We start from the raw sequence: 27,964 nt of genomic DNA on the forward strand, positions 1-27,964 counted from the left end.
GTTATGGAATCCAACAATGTAATTATTTTTGAAACACAACTGCCCATATAACCATTACATGAAACTCAGAAATACCCAGAAATACCCATAAATATGCCTCTTTGGTCCCGGGACCTTTCCCTGTGCATCAATACCTGTGAAGAGGTTGAGAAGAAGAAGACATTGTTTTGCCACGCGACTGACTCTAATGAGACAGGCAGGATGTTACATCATACCTGCTTCCTCTTGTATGGCTGACCTTCCGAGGCAGTGAAGTTAAACACACTGCATCTATTAGCTTTCTGTTTCAATTTTTTTGTTTCCCTCTCTTTATTTGAGTCACTCCCGGTTCCCTGGGGGTGAGGGAGAAACTGTCAACTCGGAGAGTCAGCACACTCCTCCTCGCCTCCAACAGACGTGCCTCCTCCTAGATAGACACTCATTCAACATGGAAAATCACAGCGGGAGTCTCCCTGTGCACCGGGCGGAAATACTGTACACGCACACAGACACACACACACAACATTCCCTTTTCTACATTGTCATGCTGAAGGCCCTCCTGCTCTCTCCTGGGTCACGCATGTTACAGTGCAGGATAAGGTGGCGTGTTTTACAGTATGTAAATATGTTCTCTCTGCTCTCTCCCTTCCAGAGACAAAGGAAAACCCTGAATTATGTCAAAATTATTAACATTTTAAAATACCTTGAGCTGATCACAGGCGTGGAAGTAATACCTTGTCAATTTTGGGGGTGGATTTGCACTAATGTTTCTTGCCAGCTTCACCCATAAATGTGTACATTCACTGACATTTTACTTTGCTGCGTTGTTTTGCCTATAGGAATACACTGTAGCTAGCTGAGCCTATACAGATGTAGGATCATAATTTGAGCCATCTTGCTACAGCAAGAAAATAATCCTGCAGCAACAAGAAATGTGAATTATTATGTGGATTTTAACTAATGGACATTTTTGTAGGGGTTGATATATTTTTCGTAATGGAAAATCAAGTCTGAAATTTCTAAGTCAAAATTACAAACTTCAGAAGCCTTTTTAAACCTCAAATACATTACAAGTTTTGTATTTCCTGCATTGTAGAAAAGTTGTCCTGGAACAGGGCGATCAATTTAAGATCCTACATATGCAGTGTTGTCAGCTGTCATAAGCAAAATATTTGTTGTCATTAACAGTTGCGTCATGTTAAGCTAGGCTTATTACCTTTCTACAACTATGTTATAAGGCATTGTAAGACAATGTTGGTCAGTTGACACTGACAGAGCATCAGTTCTCATTTTAAAACCTGCTGGTGACCAAAAGAGTTTTGAGAAGCTGACACACCACTTAGCAGTCAGCAGAAACAGACTTGAGACAGAGATCCAGCAGAAGACAGCGCTAGCTTTAGGATTGACAGGGAGGAACTCAACAAGGATGACCCTTGTCACCCATTTCTATTTACAAGTTTCCTCAGTCAGGCACAATTAGCCTTAATGTCACACAAATCGCTCTGCAGTGTTCTTCTGTCAGTGAAAGCTGCACTCAGCAGGAGACATGATGTAGATAGCTGTTATTGGATATATTAAGTAATTTTGGCAAGCGACATGTATACCGACAGTGTTAAGCAGTCATAGTATGTCTTAGCATTATCTCACTGATATGACATTGTTTTAAATCCATTATGATAGTACACAGCAGGTTACGTACGACTATTAGTATACACTATCACATTAACAACTACATCTCCGATACTAATACTGTAACGTCTGCTTCCAGCTCACACTCTCAAACACCTAGATCCCCTGAACGCAGCTCACTCTCCAGATCCCAATCACCTGAATTCTAATCACCAGTTCACACACCTGTATGTCATTATCACACACTATTTAGTTCAGTTCTTTGCACCCCATCATTGTGAGGTATTGTTTGTTTTTTGACACACGTCTTTCGGAACTCTGTTTATCCCGTGATTTACTCCTCCTGTGTATGATAGTTTTTGCCTGCCTCATTAACGACGCCTTTTGCCTATTTCCTGCCTGTACTTTAGCCTATCGGATTTCCTGTTATCTACCCATTGCCTGATCGCCCGGACTATGTTACTAGGCTTTTCCCTGCCTGTACTGTTGCCCTTTTGGACCCACTCTGTATGACCTTCTGCCTGCCCCTGGACCCAGCTACCTGCCTCCTCCTCCTTTTCTATAAACACCTGCTGCGCCCTACGCTTGAAACCWGCTCTCTGTCTCCCCTCGTGTTCATGACAAATACATTATCACATTATCAACTACATCTCCCATACTATTACAGTATCACATTGACAACTACATCTCCCATACTAATACATATATCACATTAACAACTACATCTCCCATACTAATACATCTATCACATTAACAACTACATCTCCCATACTAATACATGAGCATATCAACTACTACATTATCACATTAACAACTACATCTTCAATACTAATACATTATCACATTAACAACTACATCTCCCATACTATACATGATCACATTAACAACTAATTCCAACTAATACATTATCACATTAACAACTACATCTCCAAACTAATACATTATCACATTAACAACTATCTCTTCATACTATACATTATCAACATTAAACATACATCTCCCATACTAATACATCTATCACATTTTGGTGGAAGTGTGCAGAGATGGTTTGTCCTTCTGGAAGGTTGTCCCATTCTCCACAGAGTACTTCTAGAGCTCTGTCAGAGTGACCATCGGATTCTTGATCACCTACTGACCAAGGATTGTCCCCCGATTGTTCAGTTTGTCCGTGCAGCCAGCTTTAGGAAGAGTCTTGGTGGTTCCAAACTTCTTCCATTTAAGAAATGATGGAGGCATTGTGTTCACATGTGGACCTTCAATGCTGCAGAAATGTTTTGGTCCCCTTCCCAGATCTGTGCCCACAACAATCCTGTCTCAAGAGCTCTACGGACAATTCCTCGACCTCATGGCTTGATTTTTGCTCTGACATGCACTGTCAACTGTGAGACCTTATATAGACAGGTGTGTGCTTTCCAAATCATGTCCAATCAATTGAATTTACCACAGGTGGAATCCTGTAAATTCAGTTTGTTGAAACATCTCAAGGGTGATGAATGGAAACAGGATGCACCTGAGGTCAATTTTTGAGTCTCATAGCAAAGGGTCAGAATACGTATGTAAATAAGGTATTTCTGTTTTTTTTTTATGTGCAAAATGCATAAAAGCCTGTTTTTATTTTAATCCATTTTAGAATAAGTATGTAACGTAACAAAATGTGGAAAGTCAAGGGGTCCTGAATAGTTTCTGAGGCACTGTATGAGTGAATGCTGAATGATGCCCTCTGTACTTTCTACATTTGCATGTCTGAATCGTGATGTAGTAAAGTACACGTTTAGCATGCTAATCGCAGGGTGTCGTGTGTGTGGGTGTTCTCCATGAAGTCTGAATGTGGGGCTCTCCAGGGAATAGGCTCAGCTGTAAAGTTTATGTGTCTTGACTTGTGTTGTACATGTTCAGCATGTCAATCATGGCTGTTATAAGATGTGTAAACTATTGCATGGAAGGGTAAGGGTACAGTCGTAGACAGTTGGGTTCTGTGAAGCCTGCAGTGTGCTTGTCTATTGGAAAAAGGCTCAGGTGCGAAGCTTAGGTGTGTCTTGACTATTGAGTTGTACATGTTTGTGTGTAATAGCTGTTATGAGATGTGTACAACTGAAGCCTCCACGTGGTTGTCTACAGGGAATGGTCTGGTGGTGTGAGGTCTGTGGGGCTATTCTTAGAGTCTGAGTTGGAGTCGCTGGTGCGGTAACAAAGGTGACGGTGCATTCAGATATCTGGTGTGTGTGTGTGTGTGTGTGTGTGTTGTGTGTGTGTCCTATCTTAACTTCCAAGCATGGTTCATTTATTCTAGTTAATAAACCAGTGATAGCGTGCACATGCTGGTAAATGAGAGTTAGAGGGACGGAACCCCAACGTTACCACATTATAACAAATCAGAGAAAGAGTTGTTGAACACACACACAACACACACACACAGCACACACAACACACACACACACACACACACACACACACACACACACACAACACACACAGCACACACACACACACACACACACACACACACACACACACACACACCACACACACACACACACACACACACACACAAAAAAACCACGCCAGGTCTTCCTCTACATCTTAAGAGATTGCAACAACAAAATGGTATTTCTCCTGATGCAAGCGAAGTGGAAAAATATTACTAACATCACGCAAAACTTGATACATTAAAGATGACATGGGCCGTGAGCTGATTTGTTAATAGGTGTTAGGAGCTAATAAACAGTGTTTCATAAGGATTTATCAAACAAAACTGCTGGGGGGGGGACAATGTTGTGATGCCTTTTCCCCCATTTGTTCTGAAGATTACATTACACAGCTTGCTCATAGATAACCTTTATTAAATATCGAATGTTGACACATTATGCTACAATATGTTGAATAGCGTCGTCACAAATTAACCACATCTGTACATGCCGTATCTGCCACTCAAAATGAATATGTCCTTTTAACCCCTACAATCTAATTAGGAATAATAATAATACAAAACATTAAAAAAGTCAGTTTAAGCTAGAGATACAGTGGGGAGAACAAGTATTTGATACACCTGCCGATTTTTGCAGGTTTTCCCTACTTACAAGCATGTAGAGGTCTGTAATTTTTATCATAGGTACACTTCAACTGTGAGAGACGGAATCTAAACAAAAATCCAAAAATCCACATTGTGTGATTTTTTAGTAATTAATTTGCATTTTATTGCATGCATAAGTTATTTGATACATCAGAAAAAGCAGAACTTAATATTTGGTACAGAAAACTTTGTTGCAATTACAGGATCATACGTTTCTGTAGTTCTTGACCAGGTTTGACACACACTGCAGCAGGGATTTTGGCCCACTCCTCATACAGACCTTCTCCACGATCTTCAGGTTTCGGGGCTGTCGCTGGGCAATACGGACTTTTCAGCTCCTCCAAAGATTTTCTATTGGGTTCAGGTCTGGAGACTGGCTAGGCCACTCCAGGACCTTGTAGATGCTTCTTATGGAGCCACTCCTTAGTAGTTGCCCCTGGCTGTGTGTTTCGGGTCGTTGTCATGCTGGAAGACCAGCCACGACCCATCTTCAATGCTCTTACTGAGGGAGGAGGTTGTTGCCAGATCTCGCGATAATGGCCCATCCATCCTCCCTCAATACGGTGCAGTCGTCCTGTCCCTTTACAGAAAAGCATCCCCAAAGAATGATGTTTCACCTCCATGCTTCACGGTTGGGAATGGTGATCTTTGGGGTTGTACTCATCCTTCTTCTTCCTCCAAACACGGCGAGTGGAGTTTAAGGCCACAAAGCCCCCCTCTTATTTTTTTTGGTCTCAACAACAATGACCTTTCTCCCATGTGTTCTCTCTGGATCATTGCAGGATTGGTCTTGGCAAACGTTCAGAGCGGGCCTGGAATGCGCTGGCTTGAGGCAGGGGGCCTTGGTGCGCTGCAGGATTTTATCCAACGGGTAGTGTGTTATGAATGGTTTTCTTTGAGACTGTGGTCCAAGCTCTTTTCAGGGTCATTGAACAGGTTGCGGCGTGTAGTTCTGGCTGATCCCTCACCTTCCTCATGATCTATTGTGCCACGAGGTGAATCGTTGGCATGGAGCCCCAGACCGAGGGATTGACACATCATTTGACACTCTTCATTTTCTAATAATTGCGCCAACAGTTGTTGCCTTCTCAACCAGCTGCTTGCCTATTGTCCTGTAGCCCCATCAGCGCTTGTGCAGGTCTACAATTTAACCCTGATATCCTTACACAGCTCTCTGGTCTTGGCCAATCTGTGGAGCAGGTTGGAGTCTGTTTGATTGGAGGTTGTGGACAAGTGTCTTTTTACAGGTACGAGTTTCAACAGGTGGAGTTTATACAGGTATGAGTGGAGAACAAGGAGGGCTTTTAAAGAAAAACTAACAGGTCTGTGAGAGCCGGAATTCTACGGTTGGTAGGTGACTATACTCTATGTCATGCAATAAAAATGCAAATTAAATTAACTTAAAAATCACTACAATGTGATTTTCTGGATTTTTTTTTGATTCGTTCTCTCACAGTTGCAAGTGTACCTATGATAAAATTACGAGACCTCTACATTGCTTTTGTAAGTGGAAAACTGAAATCGCAGTGTATAAATATTGTTCTCCACACTGTATGTTTTTTGCACTGGATGTGTCTCAATCACATGCCATCCGCCGATGTGCACTTTCGCATCTGTGGTGAAAGGTGACAGAGCCTGCGGAGCGGTGTTTTGTCACGATCATGAGCGATCCCGAATGGTCTTTTCACTAAATGAATTTGTAGTGGTCTGCAACGGTTTGGGCCTACAAAGATTTCTAGACCTCTATGGAAAGATGAGACTCTCCAGCACACATAAATTAATATGTACTTATCAAAGTCGCGTAACATCCATTGAATCTGTTTTTAATCGCTAACTCCATTGAAATTAACTCAGTTTATAATCACTACTCCATTCATTGATACTGGTTTTAAATCGTAACTCCATTGCATACTGTTTTCAAATCACTGACCCTCTTTGCATACTGTTTTCAAATCCACACATGCAACGTCTAAAACACCCATTGGCTACTGTTTAAATCATATCACTAACCCATTGCTCTGGTTTTAAATAACTCACTACTCCATTGCATACTGTTTTAAAGTATCAACTCCATGCATACATTGTTTTAATCAATCACTCCCATTGCTGACTGTTTTAAATACTACCTTGGCATACTGTTGTTAAATCACTACCCCTTTGCATACTGTTTTAAATCACTCATTGCTTTTTATCACACTCCATTGCAATGTTATTAATCACTAACTCCCATTGCATACTGTTTTAAATCACTACGTCCCATTGCATATGTTTATATCACTCACTCACATTGGCTACTGTTTAAATACTCACTTCCCCATTGCATACTGTTTTAAATCACTACTCCCATTGCCATACGCTGTTTTAAATCACTAATCCCATTGCATAAATGTTTTAAATCATAACGTCATGCATATGTTAATAAATTGACCTGATCGTTTTTAAATCACTCATTCACCATTGCATACTGTTTTAAATCATCAATCCATTTGCATACTGTATCCTTTCCCATTAGAATCATCAGTTTTAATATATCCCATTGCATACTGTTTAATCACTCCTCCCATTGCATACTGGTTTTAAATCACTACACTCCCATTGCATACTACTGTTTTAAATCACTCATACCCATTGCATACTGTTTTAAAATCACTTCACTCCATTTGCTATAACTGTTTTAATCACTACTCCGATTAGCATAACTGTTTAAATCCTACACTCCATTGCATACTGTTTAAATACTACTCCCATTGCATACTTGTTTTAATCACGTCACATCACCATTGCATACTGTTTTTATAATCACACTCCCTTGATACTGTTTTTAAATCATCACTCATGTTCCTATTTAAAATAACTCCCATTGCCATACTGTTTAAATCACTCACTCACATATGCAACTGGTTTTAAATCACTCCATTCTACGTTTACACTACTCATTGAATAACTGTTTTATAATCATACATCCCATTGCATTTCTTTGCTTTATTTTACATAAGATTATTATTTTCCTTAAAATCCTAAGAGTCTTTGACGCACCATGCGTCAATCTGAGTAACCAATTAAAAAATCCACATCAAAAGCCGTCATTCAAGCTAGAGGAATCGGTTTTTAGCATGGACTGCGTTCAATCCACCGCAACCACGTTATGTCGGCCTTCCGCATCTGCGGTGGAAAGGTGGTAAGCTACAGCGGTGTTTGGTTAGAACGCTGAGCAACATGAAAAATCGTCGTCTTCTTCACGAATACGTCTGTACGCTTTCAGAAGCGGCTTTGGCCTGCAAACTAACATGACCCACGTGGAAGGGGGAGACTCAACGACAGATGGTTCTCCCCATGTTTGTTCTTTGCTCGGAGACCAAAAGTGGTAGAAGATTCGTTGAAAGGTTAACCTCACTAACGACATGAATTATGAGTAAGTTTTGTGCAGCAGAAATAACAAAGGGGGTTAAATATGTGTAAGTGATTCTATATATTCTCTGAGGCTTTCCTTACTAGTCTGAGTTAACCTGCTACGTGGACATATGGAAGTTTTTTAGATGGTGGCATGCTAATGGATCATTTAGCTCTATTGATTATGAATTTTTAGGCCGACTTGTGGTATAGTATATTAATTTTTCTTTTTAATCTATAAATATTGAATTTGACTTTTACTAATTTAGCCATAGAAACACTTGAATCCCATTCAGAAACGGAAAGAAAGACATAAGAAATAAGGTTTTGAAGTGTCTGTCCAATATCTAGGAGATATAAGAAAGCTTAAGAAATATATTTGTTTTTTTGGACACATATTTAACCCCTTATTTATGTTGGCACAAAATGCCCTTCATACTTCCATTCGTAGCCTATGCCCATGATACCTCTAGCTTAAACTGATGGATTTTGATGGGTATTTTATTACGTTACTTAGACTTATGCACGGGTGAGTCAATTAACTCTTAAGGATATTTTAAACAATGTCTTTTCCTTAAACAGTTTTTCTTTAAACAGTGTCTTTCCTTAAACAGTCTTTTCCTTAAACAGTGTCTTTTCCTATAACAGTATTTTCCTTAAACAGTATTTTCTTAAACAGTGTCTTTTCCTTAAACAGTGTCTTTTCCTTAAACAGTGTCTTTTCCTTAAACAGTATTTTCTTAAACAGTCTTTTCCTTAAAACAGTGTCTTTCCTCTTCTCTTTCCTGTGCTCTAGTCTCATCCTCACAGTTGTTAATGTATGGGTCTATTAACTGTTTACTAAGCACCCTTGTCGACAGACAGCACAATTATAGCCCCACTCTCACTGCCAGTGTGCTTAGCGGTTAAATCTCTGTAATGAGACGTGCAATGCCACGCTGCTCTTCTTTATATCACGTCATGGAGGTGCACCACTGAGCCCTGATACCCAGAATGCACTAAAACTATCCTGTCGCATGGAATAAACTGTCTCCCCTCTCTCCCTCCCTCGCCACGGAAAGCAGAGCCATTGCTGAGCAGGGGTGAGCGGGTGAAGGAGTGGGTGGGGGGTTAATGGAGAGGTAAAGTGAAGCTGAGCACAGACAGAGGTTCCCCCCTCCCCAACCCAAGGCCAAACACCATGCTATCAACAGAAATGAGGACAGTAAAAGCCATCTGCCTCAGCTCCCACCCCCATCAATAGTACTACCTCATCACTGAGCATTCCATTCTGCTCCACCCTTTCAACAACCCTTCATTCCTGAACGATCTGCCACTCTCCCTCCCCACCTCAATCAATAACCTACTNTCATCACTGAGCATTCCATTCTGCTCCACCCTTTCAACAACCCTTCATTCCTGAACGATCTGCCACTCTCCCTCCCCACCTCAATCAATAACCTACTTCATCAGGACCTGAGAACAATCAGGCCCCCTCCCCTCAACACCCTGACTTTCACCTTCAACCCCTAAGCACTGCCACTGAACACACACCTTCCAGCAATCCCAACAGGTTCGCGCACTGAACACCACTGACATCTTGCGTCACGTCCGTCAAAGAATAAGTGAAGTGCAGTCAAAGAAGTGGACATACTGCAGCAACCACTACACACTCCATTCCCTTCTCTCAGCAGCTGTAGCCAGTTACTGACAGGGCCAGACAGAACCCCACTGACATTCTTACATCAAAAGTGGACCCAACAAACAAGGTTTCATTAGAAATAAACACAGCGTGTCCTCTATGCATTAAATGCCCTTCTCTCAGGAGCTGCATGTCGCTAGTCACTGACAGGGTGTTCTGAGGACCACCCACGCTCTGTGTCGACCCCATTCCCCTCGCCTTCCCATCAGGCCGTACTGCAGTTTCTCCGGCGGCGTTTGCTCAGGCAGTGGCAGGTACCTGCAGTGTGTCCGTGACGCCACCCGCCTTCGCTCCTGTCCGAACACATTTTGTGTGACACACACACCCTGTGACACCGGTGTCTCGAGTTCTCTAACACTCTGGGCAAAGAGCAGGAGAGAAGATGCCCAACTCACGTTGTCGACCTGAGTTAATGTTTACCGTATAGTCTCAAACTGATTATGTGTGACTAGTGCATCACCGGCTGATATGAATGAACAAGTTATTCACGTGTACAGTGATACTACACTAGCTATGAAAGTATCKTGGGGTGTAGATATGGGTTTAAATAGGGTATATATGTATATAGGTATATATGACATTAATCTGGTTATATGTTCAAGGCTTGTAAGCCCTTTTCCTATGGCACATAACAGCATCATTCATTTGTGTCAGTTACATATAACACTATCAGTAGAATGTCAGTAGAATGGCATCACATTCCATAATGTTACCCATTATCCCATTATAATATCCATAGGCCTAGGGGTGTCTGAAAGGCACCCTATTCCCAATGGAGTGCCTAGGGAATAGGGTACCATTTCAGATGCACTTCTAGTGTGTGATTATGGCCAGCAAATTAACCAGAAGCCGTTTGCAATATCCTAGCATCTCCAGATACCCATACCGCAGATGTCTCAAGCACAGCGCGTGTCTTAGTTAGTGAATAACCTTTCACATTCAACATGGAGAAATCAGGGAGGTAGTTTGATTCAGCTCATTATAATCAGGGTCTTGCTGTTGGGGGGCGGGGGGCTTGGAAGGACACACCCGAGATGCTCCCACGGTCTAAATGTCATGCTGTTTATAGTGACTAATCAAGCTTGAATGTGATGTTTATTTCAACTGTCAGGCCTTTTATGTTTGTTTGTGTACAAGCGCTTTGAGTGAAGTGAGATACCAGAGTGCAGTAGTCTGTGCGTATGTACACTGTTTCATTCTACCTCTCTGCGTCCTCTCTCTCTTCCTCTGTCTTCGTTTTCTCTTGCTTATTCTCTCTCTCCCTCTCTCTCCCTCTCGCTCCCTCCCTCCACCAGTCAGTTCTCTCTCCTTCCTTTCTCCCCCCATCGCTCTGTGTGACTAGAGGCATTAGCATTACAGCGGACACTTTCTTCTCAATTAACCATGTTGGTAAAACACCCTAGCAACACATGCCCATCCTGCATAGCAACGCATATTCTAAGAACAAAGTGTAACGTAACGGGGGGGTTATAAAAAACAATAAAAGGCATTTTCCATAGGAGTCCTTGTTCTAATCCGCCTGAATGATAGACATGTTGTTTCCTTTGTAACCGTCTAAATGGGAATACGATCCCAAACGAGCCAACTCTGCCAACGAAGTGAGTGAACCTGGAGAGTGGTCAGCTCTCGTAATTAACTTTCTGTGCCAGGCACGGTTTCCAGTGCACGCATGCACGTGCACACACACAGCTTGCCTTAGATAACATATTGCCATGCAGTACAAGCAAATATGGTAGATTATATTTTCCCCTACGAAAGACAATTATCCTACAAAATGAAAAACTGGATTCATATTCTGTTATGTTGTATGATAAACCTGGGGCCAATGGAGCAAACATGTATTGAATTCCAGAATTTATATGAGGCTTGTCTGACAGCAATTTTGTTGATCATAGTTTCATATTTATGAAGGCATAAACAGCCGTTAGTGCTGATAGACAATATTGTTTTATGAGATATTTCTAAATATGGAATGACGATATCATGAACAATTTGTATGCAGCGTTCGTGCAGAGTCAAGCAGTGAACATTCAGTCCAGGAAGACTATTTACTGTCTTCACAGAACATTCCCTCTCCAGAACATTCTCTCTCCAGAAAATTCCCTGTCCAGATAATTCCCTCTCCAGAACATTCTCTCTCCAGAACATTCTCTCTCCAGAACATTCTCTCTGTCTTCTCCCACAAAATTCCTGGTATCTAATAATGGAATAGCTTTGTGGAACCTTTGAATGCCAGGTCATTTGCACAAGTTTTGCGATTTCCATGGAAAGGTGGCCTATTGTATGGTTCGGTAAAGGTTCCCTGGGTTGGACAGAAACCTTATTCCCAGGAGAGTTCTGCTTGAGAGAGCTCCTCTTGTCCTCATCGTCCTCCACCCCCTCCATTTCCCTCCTTGTGCTGTCCTCAAATCCACCTTTCCTCCCTCTCTTCCTACCGCACCTCCACCTCTCCTCCTACCTGCTCCCTCTCTCATCKKATCCACCGTCACCACTGAGGCCCCAGGTCCGTGAGATGGGACCTCCACTCGTCACCCGTGGCTGGAGATGGAACAGTCCATCTGTGCTGACCACATGGCAGGGAACAGGCCAAATCAAGTATGAACAGGTCTCTGGGGGTGGGAAGGGGCCGTATGGGTGTATGAATTGTAATGAGAGCCCTGGTGGATCCCTTTGCACAGATACATACTATGTCTGTTGTTTCAAAAAGAGATCAGAACAATTGCCATTCCAGGATCCAAATTGGTCGTAAAATGCAAAATAGTCCATCTAAAATGTTACTAAAGCATTTCATAGTTTGTATTCAATATCAAACCCAATGTAGAAGCTACAATAGAAATGACCCTAAGGCTGGTACAAATCTCCACCCCATGTATATGGTCAGAAGCAAAACCAATAACCCAGACTTATTGACTATATCGCACAACTTCATTCGTTATTCAAAGCACCATCCAGAAAAACAATAATCCTTAACCCGAGAAGACTTCAGAGTGGATGGAAGCTCGTCTAAAAACCCAGAGCTTCATATTACCCACACCCAGACACTGATTGTCTTGGAATTGACTGGAGGCATCAGTAGCAACCCATTAGGTTGTAACTTGGAGTGCGTCTCAAATGGCACTCAATTCCCTACATAGTGCACTACTTTTGACCCAAAGTAGTGCACAATGTAGGGACTAGGGTGCCGATTGAGACACATTCTTGGTAACGGCGTAAACGTATAGTGAACTGTGGCAGTTATCTGAACGGGCCACGCGGACGCGCTAACGAGGATGTCAACTCTAGTGCGCTCGTTTAACGAGAGGTGATAGTCCYTAATGAATGCGGCGACGCACTTTTCAACCCTACTGGCACCGGCGCCGWCCGTTTAGATTCGTTAATGTTGCATTGTTAAAATGTGCTACCTCYTCTTCTTAKAAATGTGTCATGCGAGTCACACTACAAAGTCATACAGCCACAAAAGTGATGTTATTTACTAAAAAGGGACATGCTGTAGCAGATATTGACTTAAGCTATGGAAAATGTGGCATATTATTTGCCCCCCACAGTATCTTTCTTTATTTTATTTAACCTTTATTTAARCAGGCAAGTCGATTATAAACACATTCATATTTATAATGATGGCCTAGCAAGAGGCAAAACGCCTCTTGTGGGTACGTGGGCTGGGATTAAAATAAATAAAAAATAGGACAAAACACACATCACGACAAAAGAGACACCACAACACTACATAAAGAGAGACCTAAGACAGCAACACAACATGACAGCAACACAACATGACAACACAACATGCTAGTAGCACAACATGACAACAACACAACATGGCAGCAACATGACAACAACACAACATTATCTTAGCACAACATGACAACAACACAGCATGGTAGCAACACAACATGACAACAACACAACATGGTAGCAGCACAACGTGACAACACAACATGGTAGCAGCACAACATGACAACAACACAACATGGTAGCAGCACAACATGACAACACAACATAGTACTGCAGCACAATATGACAACATGACAACAACACAACATGATAGCAACACAACATGACTCCACAAAGCAAGTACTGCAGGCTCTAGTTTTATCTTATCTTGATTATTGTCCAYTCATARGGTCAAGTGCTGCAAAGAAAGACCTAGTTAAGCTGCAGCTGGCCCAGAACAGAGCYGCARGTCTTGCTCTTCAGTTGAGGAYAGACTGACTGCATCACTTCTTGTTTTTATAAGAAACAATGTGTTGGAAATTCCTAATTGTTTGCACAGTCAACTTATACACAGCACTGACACACACACTTGCCCCACCAGACATGCCACCAGGGGTCTTTTCACAGCCCCCAGGTCTAGAAGAAATTCAGTGAAACGTACAGTATTAAACACAGCCATGAGTGCATGGAACTCCCTTTCATCTTATATAGCGTAAGTGAACAGCACACCTGGTTTCAAAACACAAATAAAGCAACACCTCACGGCAAAGCCCCTCTCCCCCATGTGACCTACCTGTTGTGTGTATGAACTGACATGTATGTGTAACTGATAGATGCACACACAAACTACTTATGAATGTTTTTAAATGTATGTAAATTGTAAAGTCTTTTGTCTGTAATGTATTTTTCATTATATGTAGACTCCAGTAAGACTAGCTGTCACCGTTGGCGTCGGCTAATGGGGATCCTAATGAATAAATTCAAACATGGTAGCAACACAACATGACAACAACACATCATGGTAGCAACACTACATGACAACAACACACCATGGTAGCAACACTGCATGACAACAACACAACGTGGTAGCAACACAACATGGCAGAAGTACAACATGGCAGCAACAAAAACATTGTTAGGCACAGACAACAGCACAAATGAAAAAATTGCGCAAAAAAAACACATCACACGAACAAGCCACAAGTGTCATTAAGTGTCCACGACTGAGTCTTTGAGTTTAGAGATGGAAATAAAACTGTCCAGTTTGAGTGGTTTTTTGCAGCTTGTTCCAGTCGCTAGCTGCAGTGAACTGCCACGGTCCCGTGTGGCTCAGTTGGTAGAGCATGGCAGAGCATGGCGCTTGCAACGCCAGGGTTGTGGGTTCATTCCCCACCGGGGGACCAGGATGAATATGTATGAATTTTCCTATTTGTAAGTCGCTCTGGATAAGAGCGTCTGCTAAATGACTTAAATGTAAATGTAAACTGAAAAGAGGAGTGACCAAGGGAAGTGAGTGCTTTGGGGATTTTTAACAGAATGTGACCGGCAGAACGGGTTCTGTATGTGGAGGATGAGGGTTGCAGTAGGTATCTCAGATAGGGGGGAGTGAGGCCTAAGACGGTTTTATAAATACGCATCAACCAGTGGGTCTTGCGTCGGGTATACAGAGATGGCCAGTTTACAGAGGAGTATAGAGTGCAGTGATGTGTCCTATAAGGAGCATCGGTGGCAAATCTGCCTCTCGAGAGCCCCCTTACCTACTAATGTATAAATTACCTCTCCGTAATCTAGTATGGGTAGGATGGTCCTCTGAATCAGAGTGAGGAAACCAAGTCTAGATTTAACCTTAGCCTGCAGCTTGGATATGTGCTGAGAGAAGGACAGTGTACGGTCTATCCATACTCCCAAGTACTTGTATGAGGAGACTAACTCAAGCTCTAAACCCTCAGAGGTAGTCATCACTCCGAATCACATGACCTTTGTTTTAGAGGTGTTCAGAACAAGGTTGAGGGCACAGAACGCTTGCTGGGCACTAAAAAAACTCTGTTGTAGAGCGTTCAACACACAAGTATGACTGTATCATCTGCATATAAGTGGATGAGAGTGATTCCTAGAGCCTGAACTTTGCTGTTGATGTAAATTGAGAAGATCGTGGGGCCTAGGATTGAGTCTTGGGGTACTTCCTTGGTGACAGGCAGTGGCTGAGACAGCAGATAGGTGAGACAGATGAGAGAGGTAGTTAGCAAACCAGGCCAAAGACCCTCAGAGACACCAATAGTCCTTAGCCGACCCACAAGAATGGAATGGTCTACCCGTATCAAAAGCTTTGGCCAAGTCAATAAAAATAACAGCAGAAGACTGCTTAGAGTCAATGGCAGAGGTGACATAATTTAGGACCTTAAGGTTGTAGTGACACATCCATAACCAAAGCGGAAACCAGATTGCGTACCAGAGAGAATACTATAGACATCAAGAATGCCAGTCAGTTGATTATTGACAAGATTTCCCAACAATTGATAAGCAGGGCAAGATAGAAATTGGCCTTATTACAGAGAGCATTAGCTTGATCTCCCCCTTTAAATAAACGACGCACCGTGGCTGCCTTCCAAGCATTGGGAACCTCCCCAGAGAGGATAGACAGGTTAAAAAGGTGAGAGAMAGGCTCGGCGATGATAAGGGCTTCAACCTTAAAGAAGAAAGGATCTAAACCATCTGACCCAGATGTTTTTTMGGGGTCAAGCTTAAGGAACTCCTTTAGCACCTCAGACTGCAGGGAGAAGCTGTGTAGGGCGGCAGGGAAAAAAAGAGGGAGGAGCATCAGGGCTAGTCGAATTAGAAGGGCTGGGAGATGAAGAAGTGTTGGACGGGCAAGGAGGCATGGCTAAGTCAAATAGGATTCTTGACTTAATGAAGTGGTGATTAGTCTAGGTCCAAAAYGCTTCTTAACAGCTTCTACCCCCAAGCCATAAGACTCCTGAGCAGCTAATCAAATGGCTACCCAGACTATTTGCAGGTCATGAAGGAAGGTTTGCTCATTAAAGGTTTTCAGCAAGCGTCTATAATAAATAAGGACAGGTTGTTTAACTGAGCATTACAAACACAAGCCTTTAAACAGTGATCACTAAGGTCATTGCAGAAAACACCAGACTGATACCTATCAGGATTATTTGTGAGGATAACAGCAAGGAGAGTAGCCTTTTCTGGGTGTTTGGGGTCATACCTGCAATGGATAGCCAATTCAGAATTTTTTTGTTGGGGTTTTTCAATATTTTTTTTTACATCATGTTTCCGCCATCTTCCTACTACTGAAAAGAATGATAACTAACCTGGTTTTTGATGAACATTTCTACTTCATCAAGTTGGAGGCGCAGGACATACTGCTCACCCCGGACCGTGCCCTAATGCCTAATAAAAGAAAAAGGTGGCTTAAGAGAGGTCAACGTGCGGGCACCCTGATGAGTTCATAAACGGCTTCTATCCTCCGTTTTATTGGCAAATGTACAATCACTGGAGAACAAACTGGACAAGCTCTGTTRGAGACTARCCTATCAACGGYACCTGAAGAACTTTAACATATCCTATGTTACTCTGAGTCGTGACTGAACAAGGACATAATATACATCTCGCTAGATTTTCTATGCATCGGCAGTACAGAACGGCAGAGATGGGTAAGCTCAAGGGGGGAGGTGASTGTCTCTTTGTTAACAACAGCTGCTCGCCTGAGTTAGAARACCTCATGAGAAGCTTTAGATCATACTATTTACCGAGAGAGTTTCAATCTATATTTTTCGTAGCCGTCTATTTACCACCACAAACCGATGCTGGCACGAAGACTGGACAAGAAAATGCTCATCCAGAGGCGGCACTCCTAGTGGCCAGTGATTTTAACGCAGGGAAACTGAAATCCGTCTTACCCTAATAACTACAGCCCAAAAAGCTATACACCTTTACTCTCCCTCACCCTCCATTTGGCAAATCTGACCATAACTATATCCACTTGATTCCTGCTTACAAGCACAAACCCAAACAGGAAGTACCAGTGACACTCTCAACACGGAAGTGGTCCGATGAAGTGGCTACTAAGCTACAGGTTTGCTAGCACAGACTGGAATATGTTCTGGGAWTCATCCGATGGCATTGAGGAGTTTACCACATCAGTCACCAGCTTCAATAATAAGTGCATCGATGACGTAATCCCCACAGTGACCATACGTACATATCCCAACCAGAAGCCATTGTCACGCCCAGAGACAAGCAGAGATCCTTTTTATGTCTCTATTTTGGTTGGTCAGGGRGTGAGTTGGGGTGGGCATTCTATGTTTTTGTTCTATGTTTTCTATTTCTATGTGTTTGGCCGGGTGTGGTTCTCAATCAGAGGCAGCTGTCTATCGTTSTCTCTGATTGAGAACCATACTTAGGTAMCCTTTTCCCACCTGTGTTTTGTGGGTAGTTGTTTTCTGTTTTGTGTCTGCATCAGACAGAACTGTTTCGCTTTCGTTCTCCTGTTTGTTGTTTTTGTTCGATTTTTTTTATTTTTTATTAAATCATGAACACTTTAAACGCTGCACCTTGGTCCACTCTTCCTTCAGCCCACGAGAACCGTTACAGCCATGGATTACAGGKAACATCTGTGCTGAGATAAAGGCTAGAGCTGCCACATTTAAGGAGTGGGACACGAATCTGGGTGCTTATAAGAAATCCCCCTATGCTTTCCAGCGAACCATCAAACCAGACAAAGCATCAACACAAGACTAAGATCGAATCCTACTGCACCAGCTCTGAAGCTCGTCGGATGTGGCAGGGCTGGCAYACTATCATGGATTACAAAGGGAAACCCAGCCGCGAGCTGCCTAGTGACAAGAYCCTACCAGATGAGCTAAATGCATTCGATTCTCACTTTGAAGRAAGCAAAACTGAATCATGCATGAGAGCACCAGCTGTTCCAGACAACTGTGTGATAACGCTCTCCGTAGCCAATATGAGTAAGACCTTTAAACAGGTTAACATTCACAAGGCTGCAGGGCCAGACGGATTACCAGGGCATGTACTGACCAGCTGGCAAGTGTCTTAACCAACATTTTCAACCTCTCACTGACCCAGTCAGTAATACCTACATGTTTCAAGCAGACCATCATAGTCCCTGTGCCCAAGAACGTCAAAGTAACCTGTCTAACTGACTATTGTTCCATAACACTCACATCTGTAGCAATGAAATGCTTTGAAAGGCTGGTCATGGCTCACACCATCACCCAGACACACTGGACCCACTCCAATTCACATACCGCCCCAACAGATCCACAGATGACGCAATCTCCATTGCACTCCACASTGCCCTTTCCCACCTGGACCAGAGGAACACCTATGAGATTATATTGTTCATTGACTACAGCTCAGCATTSAACACCATAGTGCKCTCCAAGCTCATCACTAAGCTAAGGACCCTGGGAATGAACACCTCCCTCTGCAACTGTATCCTGGACATCCTGATGGGCCGCCCCCAGGTGGTAAGGGTAGGCAACAACACATCTGCCATGCTGACCCTTAACATGGGGGCCCCTCAGGGGTGCGTGCTTAGTCTCCTCCTGTACATCCACGACTGCGTGGCCTCGCACAACTCTGCCGACACAACGTGGTAGGCCTGATCACAGACGAGGATGAGACAGTCTATAGGAAGGAGGTCAGAGACCTGGCAGTGTGTTGCCAGGACAACAACCTCTACCTCAACTTCAGCAAGACAAAGGAGCTGATCACGGACTGCAAGAAATGGAGCACTCCCCCATTTACATCAACAGGGCTGTAGTGGAATTGGTCGAAAGCTTCAAGTTCCTCGGTGTCCACGTCACTAAGGATTAATCATGGTCCACACACACCAACACAGTCGTAAAGAGGGCACGACTACGCCTCTTACACCCTCAGGAGGCTGAAAAGATTTGGCATGGGCCTTCAGATCCTCAAACATTTCTACAGCTGCACCAATGAGATCATTTTAACAGGCTGCATCACCGCTTGCTATGGCAACTGCTTGACATTCTGACCGCAAGGCGCTACAGAGGATCATGTTTACGGCCCAGCATATCACTGGGGCCGAGCTCCCTGCCATCCAGGACCTTTATACCAGGAGGTGTCAGTGGAATGCCCTAAAAATTGTCCAAGACTCCAGCCACCCAAGTCATAGACGGTTCCCTCTGCTACCCAGGGCAAGCATTACCGATGCACCAAGTCTGAAACCAACAGTACCCTGAACAGCTTCTACTCCCAAGCCATAAAACTGCAAAATAGTTAGTCCAGGTAGCTATTTGGATAACTATTTAACTATCTGCATTTACCCTTTTTGCGCAAACTMTTTTTSACTCATCACATACGCTGCTGCTACTATTTATTATRTGTCACTTTATTCCTAGTTATGCACATACATATCTACCTCAAATACCTCGTACACCTGCACATCGATTCAGTACTGGTACCCCGTGTATAGAGCAATCGCTACTCATTYTGTATTTATTATTACTTGTATTATTACGGGTTTTACTTTTCTATAATTTCTCTATTTTCTTTCTCTCTGCATTGTTGGGAAGGGCCTGTAAGAACGCAGTCTACACCTGTTGTTTAGAAAGCATGTGACGAATAACATTTGATTTTATTTGATACCTCGTGGGATTGGTAATGATCTGAGATAGATTTAGGGAGTCCCATGATTTTAGGATCCTCATGGGCCCTGGTCAAATGTAGTGCACTAAAAAGGAAGCCATTGGGACACAAACACACACTGTCTCAGRGAGGTAACTAATTGGTGTCTACAGTGGCGATCAACTCTCTCTCTCAGACTGAGTTCTTCTCTGACACCGGGCTCTATTATCCTCCAGTACATAGAAGGAAGGTAGCTATAGAATTCTCCTGCAACTCTCCAACAGTTTCATTTAGAATTCTGGAGCCGGCAGCGAAGCCAAGAGCAAGTCTCACGGCCGCTTGTGTTCCTCAAGAGTATATCTGTGTTTTTTGTTTGCTACACGTGTGTGTCTGCTGTGTGATTGTATGTGTGTGTGTGTGTTTTACTGCGTGTGTATGCACACGTGTATGTGTGTGTGTGTGTGTACAACTGCGTCTTAATTCCAATGTAATCGTCTCCTCATCCACTCGAAATGGAGAAGTGAATCACAGTGGAGTGAGGGAGCGGAGAGGAGGAGAGGCGTAGAGAGAGGCTTTAGAATCTGTTTATGATATTATGGAGATAAAGCCACCTCTGCATAATTCATGACACGGGGAGTGAGATAAGGGGATGAGGCGTGCGAATCAGTCCCGTGTGATGCTTTTATCATAACAGACCAAGTGCAGGCTGACAACTTGGCGGTGGGTCTGCGTCGTGTGTGTGTGTGTGTGTGTGTGTGTGTGTGTGTGTGTGTGTTGGTGTCTGTAAGAGTGTGTGTGTTGCCTTTGTGTTTATGCCTGCATATACAGAAGGGAATTGGCGATTGGAGTTGACAGCAGAGTGGATTATATCTGCTCTGCCTGGGTACTGCTGCTCCGCTGCTTCACTGAGACACACTTTACCATAGGGATACGCTTTGTATTAAGCTCCGGTGTTAAGTCGACATCGGCTGCTGGAAGCAAGCACACGTGACAAAATCAATGTTGTTTTTCTCTCCCTACACTTCCTCAAGGTCGTGTCTTTACTCAGCAGTGAACACAATACAATACTTAGCCCCTGAGTGACTATCATCACTCACTGACTGACTGATAGGGAGCCTAAAGAATGTAAACCAGAGACCAGACACTTCTGGCCCTGAGCTAAGTAATGAACTTTCATCACTCAAAGATTGCATCTGAAATGGCACCCTATTCCCTGTATAGTGCACCACTTTTGACAAGACGGCCCTGGTTCAAAGTAGTGCACTATATAGGGGGCTTGTCTACTTAATATTTTCTATTTTGGGACCAGGCACTTCTGGCCGTCAGCAGAGACACTGTTCTGTCACACTGACTAGCAATTGAATGGAACCCTTAGGCAAAGGTAGAGGCTATTGAGGCCATAGAGACATACTGTACACTATAAAATGCTTCATTGGCACACAGGGATGTCTGTCTCAGGCCATTCTAAAGGTTTGATGTCTCTGAGTCTTCTTGTCGCTGRTGATGACCTTTGAGGATATTTATGTTTTGTCTTCTACATTCCTTCACATTTTCTTKTTTGTTATGATTGCCAGTTCAGCCTGTTTTTGGTAGGTGACAGCACCTCAGACTAGAGGCAGCAACAACTTCAGCTATGTTCACGATGCTTTCCAGCTGAACAGAGATCTGTGCCCCCGCAAACCTCAYTGTAAGTGCCCACACTCCCTCTCCAGTGTATTGAACATGAACACTAGTAAGCACTTTACCAACCCTTTAGTTTTCAAAGTGACCCAACACATAGACAGACACCACGGGGGAGGAAAGCATAGCAGTACTYTGCTTGTCCTTAAACCACCCTTTGACATCAATCTCCAGTCATTATGGAGCTCTCTATAATTTCATCKCTCTAGTGTGAAACAAGATGGCACACCTGTCAAAACACAACAAACTCAGCATGGTAATGCAGTCAAAAGCCTAACCTGTACATGCTACCAGCCAGCTGTGGAAGCTACTTTACATTCAACAGCAACACAAATGATGACTATGGAAGAACTGAAGATGAAGAAGAAAAGCATCCTATTTTCTACTCTTTTACCTTCCTACCTGCGTTTCTGGGGCTGGTTAGGATTGTTACTGAGTCATTCTTAATCACTCAGGAATGAAGCTGAACTTTTGGTATATTTGGGTTAACAGTAGCACTGAAGAGTGGCACTGAACACACACACACACACACACACACACACACACACACACACACACACACACACATCTCTTAAAACATCCCACAAGCTCCTGCTCCAAAACCGGCCAATGAAAGCTCACGCTCATAATTCATGCAACAAAAGGAGGGCTTAGTCTTCCATTTATTTCCTGAATAGTTTTGTTAGGTTTCAACGCATCACTGTCAGTAGTGATAGAGTGGGTTTGGAAGCGTGTCTTTTGGTGCTTCGCCAGAGCTGCCCAGATCATTTGTTCATCGACAGTTGAAATGAGCTTTCATTGTTCAGAGAAGTGAAGTCTTACACAGGCTGTCACTGACACCAACTGGCTAGAACCAGTATTGCACACACTTTCTGTCATCTACAAAACAACCGTCACCATCAACTAGATGCTGTTATTTTTACTCGCGAACATAAGACAAACAATGAAAACCAAGTTTCCAAAGAAGACAACAATAAAAGTTATACATTATAAACTGGGGGAACTAACTTGAGTCTCTGCAGTCTTCAGTCTGTGATCTAGTTCCTTGGTTCCCCAAGGTATTGTTCAGTAGAGGTATTGTTCACATTAGTTTCCTCACCAGCTAGCTACAGATTGTAACACCAGATAATGTGATTTAACCAATTTTTGGGGTAACCATTATACTGGGAGTTACATGTTTGCCTATACAAGAAGTCAGCAGAGATTTTTCAACTAAGCTGGTATTGGCGATACTATCTTTGTCCTCAATTTGTGGAAACTAGAGTCTCAAANCACCAACTGGCTAGAACCAGTATTGCACACACTTTCTGTCATCTACAAAACAACCGTCACCATCAACTAGATGCTGTTATTTTTACTCGCGAACATAAGACAACACTGAAAACCAAGTTTCCAAAGAAGACAACAATAAAAGTTATACATTATAAACTGGGGGAACTAACTTGAGTCTCTGCAGTCTTCAGTCTGTGATCTAGTTCCTTGGTTCCCCAAGGTATTGTTCAGTAGAGGTATTGTTCATATTAGTTTCCTCACCAGCTAGCTACAGATTGTAACACCAGATAATGTGATTTAACCAATTTTTGGGGTAACCATTATACTGGGAGTTACATGTTTGCCTATACAAGAAGTCAGCAGAGATTTTTCAACTAAGCTGGTATTGGCGATACTATCTTTGTCCTCAATTTGTGGAAACTAGAGTCTCAAAATGTCCGTGTCCAGTTGCAGGGGTCCGTTTGAATTTAGAAAATGCTCCGTTATTAAAATAAAATATAAATTCCRTACATGAAGCAACTCAACAACGTGTATGCCGCCATCTTSTCTTTTTGTAATCTTCTCTAATTGATTGAGACAGGTGGGTCCACCCCAAAGTGCTGCATGTCATGATGACAGACACCTGTCTCGATCAATGAGAGAAGAGCAGTTGTTGTGGGGGGTTAAGTGCTTTGCTCAAGAGCACAAATGCAGGCATCTAGGATTTGATATCAGTTGCTAGCTCACTTCAGCGAACTGACAGACCCAAGATTCAAACTGGCAACCACACAACGTTGCCCTCAGAACAGCCTCAATTCGTCGGGGCATGGCCTCTACAATGTGTCGAGAGCGTTCCACAGGGATGCTGGCCCATGTTGACTCCAATGCTTCACACAGTTGTGTGAAGTTGGCTGGATGTCCTTTGGGTGGTGGACTATTCTTGATACACACAGGAAACTGCTGAGCGTGAAAAACCCAGCAGCATTGTAYACCTATTAAACACGGATACCTTCACTCCCCTTTAAGACATACAGAACATGATACCTTCACTCCCCTTTAAGACCTATTAAACATGGATACCTTCACTCCGCTTTAAGACCTATTAAACATGGATACCTTCACTCCGCTTTAAGACCTATTAAACATGGATTACCTTCACTCCGCTTTAAGACCTATTAAACAGGATACCTTCACTCCCTTTAAGACCTATTAACACGGATACCTTCACTCCCCGTTTAAGACCTTATTTAAACACTTCTGGATACCTTCACTCCGCTTTAAGACCTATTAACACATGATACTTCACTCCCCTTTAAGACCTATTAAACCGGATACCTTCACTCCCCCTTTAAGACCTATTAAACACGGATACCTTCCACTCCCCTTTAAGACCTATTAAAACGGATACCTTCACTCCCTTTTAGACCTATTAAACACGGATACCTTCACTCCCCTTTAAGACCTATTAAACACTATTGGATACCTTTCAACACCACCAATGCGGCAAAACTGTTAAATGTGCTGAAGTCATGTGTGCAAATGAGGGATAAGATACACACATGTACGTTACATGTCACATATGTCTGCCTGATTCAAAGGATGTGATCCTCTAGTATACACTGCAATGATCCCAAAATGAGCACCCTATTTCCTAGTGCACTATTTTTGACTAGAGCCCTAGGAAAAGTACTGCACTTATAGGAATAGGGTGCCATTTCAGACGCCCCTCGGTCTTAGCCTTTCTGTGATATGGTGAATGTCATCTAAGCTGCTCTAGTCTATATCGAATCGAGGCTTGTTTCTCTTCTCACACTACCTTAGGTCAGACTCTGGCTGTCTTTGATTGGCCCAAGGGCTCCAGTCTATCTGCTAAGGCTGAGAAGTTCACTGGGGTTAGTGAGAGTTTGCTGAACACATTTTCATTTGGTACACTGTATCCACAAATGTAATATGCTATTTAAATGCCACGGGTAAAGGTTAGCCAGTATAGAGAGAGCATGCATAATGTTTCCCCAGGCCGGCGAATGTTTGTGATATGATATCATGCACTCTTCTTCAAGCCAAGCTATCTGGTATAGTCGGGTATAGCAAGGCCATTCTATGTGTGTGGATGGATGGAAAATGCCTTAGGTGATGTGTGTTTTGGACAGTCTTCAAACACACTTGCATTGCATAAATGGGTTCAGAAAGATCTTTGCAAGAGCTAAAACATCATCATCATTATGCAAGGTCCACTTTCTTCTTARGCTAATAATGTAAATCCATTTCCATTCCATGCACAGTACCAYAGGTGTGTATAAGCGGAATCCTTGTTGGCATGTACYTACCCACTGGGCAAGATCTGGTTGAATCAATGTTGTTTCCACGTAATYAAAAAAAYATATGGTAAGATGTTGAATCAACGTGGAAAACTGATTGGATTCGCAAAAAGTCATCAACGTGAGGCAATTTACTCTTTTCTCACCCAACTCTGAACCTAAATCCAATGACATGGTAACGTTTTTTGTTGATTTCACATTGAATTCAGGTAAATCAAAGCTCGACGTTGAAATGACGTGTGTGCCCAGTGGGTATACAGGTATATACATATACAGCTCTGACATAAATACATAAATAAAGAAATGGACTCGGGGTTTAATTATTAACAAGTACACAAGTGTATTTTATTTAACGCAAGCAAGTTTGTTCCTACAGTTAAAAAAAAGCCACTGTTTAAGCCGTTGGCACATGTATGTACAAAACAGATTATGAAGAATCGRACAGCCTGCTACAAAGCATTCTTAGTGAAAGTACAAAAGACTAATATGGGAGGAGAAAGCGGAAAGCATTGTCAGGTTTATACTGAAGAAGTGAATACGCAACATCATAACAAGTAGTATCTGTTTTATAAGACATGGCTTTCAAAAATGAATATGACAAACTAAAGGAGGAAGGGAAACAAAATCATTCACTACAACCTAATAGGCTATTTGTTTACTTAGCATAATACTGTTAGCGTAGGAACCGCAATACTGCACATATAAGAAATCAGTTGACTCAGACAGTCCAAGCGTAAAAATGAGAAATGAAAATGATAAAGAGAGAGGATTTTTAAAAACNACAGCCTGCTACAAAGCATTCTTAGTGAAAGTACAAAAGACTAATATGGGAGGAGAAAGCGGAAAGCATTGTCAGGTTTATACTGAAGAAGTGAATACGCAACATCATAACAAGTAGTATCTGTTTTATAAGACATGGCTTTCAAAAATGAATATGACAAACTAAAGGAGGAAGGGAAACAAAATCATTCACTACAACCTAATAGGCTATTTGTTTACTTAGCATAATACTGTTAGCGTAGGAACCGCAATACTGCACATATAAGAAATCAGTTGACTCAGACAGTCCAAGCGTAAAAATGAGAAATGAAAATGATAAAGAGAGAGGATTTTTAAAAACMTTTTGAATCAGTTAAAAACTATTACCACTGAATGCATAACCATGCCACAAATAACAACTAGATTCACGGTTCTTTTTTAACTAGATAATACAAGTCATTTTTTTCTTGGTTAATAACCAAACGCTGCATGACTACAGTACAGAGATTCAGCTTCAAATCCAAACGCACGTAACACCAAGAAAGAGCTCACGATGGTTGAATAAGTGCACCAAGACATTTTTGTTCTTTTTTGTTAGCAACGGAATGATGAAACGCCGTACTGCAGAACTAGAGTAGTAGAATGAGTTAACACAGAGTTTGGTCCATACTCAAGTAATATAGTTTTAGTTGTTTTATAGACATTTCATGTTTTTTAGTATAGCTTCACAGACAGTCAGGGTTTGGGTCCGTTTTTTTTCAATTCAGTAAATTCTGCAAGAATTTCAGTCTATTTCCTGAATGGACAGGACATAAATGGAATTGAACCCAACCCTGCAGACGGTTAAGGTATCTCTCAATGTGATATTCAACTTTTTTCACTTGTAGCAATACGACCGTTTCAGGCCTAAAGCTTGTTCATCCGCTTGCCGTCTAGATTTTGTTACCATATTTATTTCACTGGTATCTCTGAAATGGACGTTCACAAGAATATCACCAAACTTTGACCAATGAAATGAWTGACCTGAAATTGAAGTGTCTCACATATATGTATATATTTATATACCGTAGATATATATACAGAGCAGAATACTGACAAAAAAAAACATCTAATATTTTTTCTTCTGATAACTTGCATTTAAAAAGTTGAAGATTAAAACATAAAAATAAAACCTGTAAAATGTTATTTGCATGTGAGTTATGGCTTGCGATGGATGAGAAAAGTGGTTTTCTACAGAGTTTCCCCCACGGCAAAATCCTGAAAGGCCATTCTATCAGATGAATTTCTACGTCATGTCATTCCCACAAGCCTCTTCTTCCTCCTTATACTACATATCATCATCATCATCATCTTCATCCCTCCGCTGACTTGCCACTCAAACAACTGTTTTCTTTTCACAGTTTCAGAACACTATTATTATTGACAGACAATCAGTGTTTTTCACTTTGAATGACTAGGCTACTCAACAAAGCTAGCATACATTTCTGACAGGCCAAGCTACAGTTATAGCAATATGTAAAAAGTCACTTTKAGGTACTTTTTGTTTGTTTGAAAATCCCTGGCACTCCCAACCAATAAAGAATTTTCTGAAAAAAGATTCTGTACATAGTTTTTATACCGGCGATGCTTACTGTTTCGGAAGCTTATTTATGCTGTAATTTACCTGTAAATTATACAAGTTCGGTCACATTTTGGTCTTGTTAAGTGGATATGTTGAAATYAAATGMATGTTAAAACCTATGTAGGATTGGAGCRCCGTTGGATGACGAGCGTTTAGGAACGTATAAATATATTACACGGAAATGTGAATTAAAAAGCGATAAAAACTCAACAGCCCCCAGCCCGACCCCTCCTAAAACCAAACAT

General features: G+C 42.2%; 1 pseudogene; it reads right to left on the reverse strand.

The window, feature by feature from the left end:
• Positions 1 to 318: 318 nt before the first annotated feature.
• Positions 319 to 27,964, reverse strand: part of LOC111958305 (neuronal membrane glycoprotein M6-a-like) — an 86,342-nt pseudogene continuing 58,696 nt past the window's right edge.

Source organism: Salvelinus sp. IW2-2015, linkage group LG34, assembly GCF_002910315.2.
Source record: "Salvelinus sp. IW2-2015 linkage group LG34, ASM291031v2, whole genome shotgun sequence".
Lineage (NCBI taxonomy): Eukaryota > Metazoa > Chordata > Actinopteri > Salmoniformes > Salmonidae > Salvelinus > Salvelinus sp. IW2-2015.